The sequence below is a fragment of the Callorhinus ursinus genome, unplaced genomic scaffold, assembly GCF_003265705.2.
Source record: "Callorhinus ursinus isolate GAN/ISIS: 27379988/994484 unplaced genomic scaffold, GSC_fseal_2.0 scaffold1, whole genome shotgun sequence".
NCBI lineage: Eukaryota > Metazoa > Chordata > Mammalia > Carnivora > Otariidae > Callorhinus > Callorhinus ursinus.
The window spans coordinates 91989523-91994795 of record NW_027397063.1 but is presented as its reverse complement, the minus strand read 5'-3'; the positions used below and the strand labels follow the sequence as shown (position 1 = coordinate 91994795).

Below are 5273 nucleotides of genomic sequence, written 5' to 3'. Positions count from 1 at the left end.
TGCCAGCCAGAATGGAGCTAAATTCTAATGACTCATCACGGTGCAGCTTTTTTGGAAAAGAAGGCTTTGTGCCCCTAAAACAAGAGTGTTTTTCAAGAACTCTTACTAAACCCATTGTTATTTCTTGGTAGTTCTTTCCAGTCTGCCTTCAATGTATATGTGTATTTATTTTTCCATGTTCAATATTATGGTGATAGACACATTGTTTTTACTCTCTCTCTCTCTCTTTTTTTACCTCATGTTATTAAATACTTCCTAAAAGCTTGATTTTAATGGCATTTTAGTAAGCCTGAGCTGCCATAACAAAATATCTCAGATTGGGTAGTTCAAATAACAGATAACTCTCCTCTCAATCTGGACACTGGGATTCCAAGATCAGGGTACCAGCAGAGCTAATTTCTGGTGAGGCTTATCTTCTTGGTTTTCAGATATCTACCTTCTTGTGATCAGGAGAGACTGGGTTTTGAATTACAATGTGGACTTTTGGGTGGATTCTGATGAATTGAAGATCTTGAATTTCCTTTGAGCTTCTCTTGTGGGCAGAAGTTGCAGAATCCTCCTCAATCGAGGGATTAGCTAAATATTGCCTTTTATCCCCCTAAGGATCTCACCTGACAGTGGCTTTTTAGGTGAATGTCAGTTCTCAATTCCTACATCTATTGCTTTTCCCTGCCCTTAGACCTACAACTAGATGCAGCAGACCACAAAAGGATGACTACAAAGCCTAATTCTGACAGGATGCACCAGACACAACAAAGAATTACAAAATTTTATCAAGCTACATTGACACAAACCTGATGAATTCAGGTGAGAATAAATCTAAGAGTGCTGTACAAGGGATGAAAAAAATGTATTGTTAGACATGGCTGAAATTATTGATATGGGTACACTGACCAAAGAGACCTTGAACAATATTGAATTAATAATAGTGAATGCATTATTTTGAATATATAAAAGTAGCTCTAACACTTTACTCATTTGCTTGAATAAAACCTGGCCTCAAAAGTGGCCTGCATTAAATGAAGTTGAGATTTCAGAACATACCTTTTATCCTCTAAAGTGAAAATCTAATGGTTTAAGGAGATGAGTGGACTTATAAATTTATTATGTAGGATCTCCCTATCCCTTAACTCTGTCACCTGGGACTCACCAGAGGATGTGTCCTCCACCAATACCTTGAGCAATATATTTCTTTGAAAAACATCAACATCATGAAAAAAACTGTGTTTATTTGCTGTCATCTGCAAGCCAAAGATTAGTTGACGATACTGTCATTGCAGTGAGTTCTCAGACCTAAGTGCGATGTTAGGATCCGAGGGCTGAAGATACTGCTTAATGATCAGAAGGTGTGTAAGCATGGTCATCATAAGGGGCAACAGGGTTTGCAGTAATCAGAATATTTTGACACAGATCTTTGGTAGGGACTAATTGATTATAGGGACACTAGGCTTGAGATACATGAGTATTTCCTTAAAATCATGTGGGAAAACCTCACAATTTACTCAATTCACAGACTTGAGCCAGTTCACAGAATTAGACTATGATGAATCAAATAAATTGTTTGTTCCATTCCAAGTATATGACTTCTAGGTATGCATCAAAACCACCTGCTTTAATTAACACCTTTCCAGACAACAGGATTAGCTGAGAGGAAATCAAGGGCAAGCAGCCTGTCTTTAAGGATGTTTCACATATCACATCTTCTCATATTCCATTGGCCTGAAATACTATCATGGCAATATGTCACTGCTCAGGAAATTGAGGATATAATCTGTAGCGGAGAAGCTATATGCCTATTCAAACTTCAAGAATTCTATTACTAAAAACAAAAAAAGAAAAATGAGTAATGAATGAAATGAAATGAATGAAAAATAGTATCTGTTAAATCTTTTTAAAAATATTTATTTGAGAGAAAGAGAGAATGACAGCTGGGGCAGTTGTAGAGGGAAAAGGGACGAGAGACTCTCAAGCAGCCTCCACAATGAGCATAAACCTGACACAGGGCTCAATTTCACAACCCTGAGACTGTGACCTGAACCGAAACCAAGAGTTGGATGCCTAACCAACTCAACCACACAGGTGCCCTTCTGTTAAATCTTTAATAGTGCTTCCCTTCCTTTTCATTTTACGTCTTTATTTTTTATTTGCGTTAATGTAGCTTAACAACTTTCTTTGTACTAATACTACTAATCACTGCCTACTTGATATAACAAATATATTTAGAATCCTGAATCATAAATTTTTAATAATACAGATTCTTTGCAAACACATTAGGCAAAAAGTATGATGAATTTTTGGAAATAAAGTATATCTCAGTAAATATCAGAGTTGAACTTATAGAACCAGTTTTTCTAATCACAATGATAGATAATAGAAATCACTAATAAGAGATAATTGAACATTTCTCCAAGAATTAAATGGCAGATTATGCCAGTGCTGCTGAAGGGCTCTGGAATGGGAGGCCACTGGAGGCTTTGGCAGTGGCATCCAGGGCCTGGGTAGGGGCTGCAGCTGAGGCTGTAGAGCTCAAGTATATCCCCATCACCAAGCCGGGACACCTGGTTAAGAACATGAAGCTCAAGTCCCTGGAGGATATCTATTTCTTCTCTCTGCCCCTCAAGGAATCTGAGATCATTGACTTTTTCCTGGGGATATCCCTCAAGGATAAAGTTTTGAAAGTTCTACCAATGCAAAAGCAGACCCGGGCTGGCATTTGTTGCCATCAGAGATGACAGTGGACACATTGGTCTGGGTGTTAAGTGTCCCAAGGAGGTAGCCACTGCCATCCCTGGGGCCATCATCCTGGCCAAGCTTTCCATCACCCTGTGCAGCAAGGCTACTATGGTAACAAGATCCCTTGCAAGGTGACCCGCCACTGTGGCTCTCTTTTGGTGTGCCTCATCCTTGCCTCAGAGGCACTGGCATTGTCCAAGAAGCTACTGATGAAGCAGTATTGACAACTGCTACACTTCAGCCAAGGGCTGTACTGCCACTCTGGGCAATTACACCAAGGCCACTTTTGATGCCATTTCCAAGACTTACAGCTCTCTCATCCCTCACCTCTGGAAGGAGATTGTGACCCACCAAGGGTCTACATCAGGAATTCACTGACCGTCTTGTAAAGACCCACACCAGAGTTTCTGTGCAGAGGACTCAGGTTCCAACTGTGGCCACCACATAGTTTTATATAAGAAAAATAAAGTAAAGCCTATTTAAAAAAATAGATAATTGAACAAAATGATGTTTTTGAATTAAATATCATACTTCATGGTTCTGAATAAATAATTGTGAAAATTTAAAAATACTTACGATAATGATCCAAAAACACACATGGGATGAAGCTAATGCAGTAGTACAAAATTATGAAAACAATTAAGTGTTCAGGATAAGAACTTAAGAGAAAACAGCAAAATAAAAAAGATCAGTATAAACTTTCTATTATAAAGCATTTCCTTCAGCATGCTGTGATTTCAGTCAACTTCTAGAAACAAAATAAAACCTATTCAATTTGTTTTTCTAACATGTATTTCAAAATACAATACATTTCTAATATTAGAAATTTTCTACATTTCAAAATTTTCTAAAATGTATTTCAAAATTCACATGCCCAAACTTGAGCTCTAGCCTTGTCATCATCATTTCAATAAAAATTAACTCGAGGCTTCTAGTCACTCATGACAAATATTTGGGCAGCCAACTTGATTTCTCTTTTCCGTCTCCTCTATCACTGATCCATAGACAACATTTTTTCTCTGACTTCAGAATAAGTCTGAAATCTGATCACTTATCAATACTTCCACAGTATTAAAATGGAACAAATTACCCATATGATTAAAACCATGAATGATTCAAATGAATATGCTGAATATGAGAATATGAAAGCAAAACAGTACACACTGTACAATTCTATTTATAAGATGTCCTAAAACTAGTCTATGGTTTAAAAAAAAGGTTTTCTCTGGCTGGGATATTGACTGAGAAGGGATATGACAGAAATTTCTAATGGGAATTTCCTATTGGAAATTTTTCTTTTTTTTAAGATTTCATTTATTTATTTGAGAGAGAGAGAATGAGAGATAGAGAACGCGAGAGGGAAGAGGGTCAGGGGGAGAAGCAGACTCCCTGCCGAGCAGGGAGCCCGATGTGGGACTCGATCCCGGGACTCCAGGATCATGACCTGAGCTGAAGGCAGTCACTTAACCAACTGAGCCACCCAGGCGCCCTATTGGAAATTTTTCTAATGGCATTTTTCTATTGATAGGTATATAGTTTAGCCAGGTATATGCATTATTAAAAATTCAGTGAATTTTACTATTAAAATGTGTTCACTCACTAAATGCAAATTTTACATAACACAATGGGAACAAGTATTTAATTTCTAAGTTTGCTTTTCACATCAGTATGGGTAAAAAAAATCCTAAAACTACTATTTGTTATGCTAGGCTGAAACAAATGAATAAATATAGTGAGGATAATAAAAGTTGTATTTCCCAATGTGGTGCAAGGACTTAAAGATATGGAAAGTTAAAACACTAGAATGAAACTTGGGTTGTTGCATTGAATTAGAGATATCAGTATGTGTGTGTATATATATATATACACACACACACACACACATACACACATACACACACACACACATATATGTTATACCTGCACATACATCTGTATATCTCCTCCTATATCTGTTTACGCAAAAGACCTAAAAACAATACTACACCAGTGACAATGAGCATATGTAGCATTCAGCTCGTGGTTTCTAAATAAAATTCTCCACTAAATAAACCAAGGAAAGTAGTTGGTTTCAGGGTGTGGCTGGAAAAGCAGAAGATAAACCTAGTACTTATTTTGGAAAGTAAGGAAGTGATTAAAGAATTATAGGACCATGTCAAAAGGACACACAAAACTTAAAGAAGCTTCCACTGGCCAAATGTGGGACAAGAATCAAAATAAATAACAATAATCCATCGAATTAAATGAAAATTCATAAAATCATACTGATATATTAAATATCACAGAAAAGCTCTTTATTAGAATGGAGGCTGAAGAAGGTAGTAGGAATGGTGAAGCTGGAAAATCATCAATGAATGTTAAACTATTCATTGAAATTTTGATAAGAGAATATTGAAGTATTTTCATGGTTTTTCCCAAGAAATGTTAATTAGAAAAAGAAAAATAGTATTTACAGAGAAATCGGACAGGTACAACTTCCAGTGATTAATATTTAATATCACCAATATTGGAAAATCTTGTGCTTTCTGAAATAATGCACT

At 36.6% G+C, this 5273-nt stretch overlaps 1 pseudogene; it reads left to right on the top strand.

The window, feature by feature from the left end:
- Positions 1 to 2417: 2417 nt before the first annotated feature.
- LOC112819915 (small ribosomal subunit protein uS5 pseudogene) lies at positions 2418 to 3181 on the top strand (annotated as a pseudogene).
- Positions 3182 to 5273: the final 2092 nt, after the last annotated feature.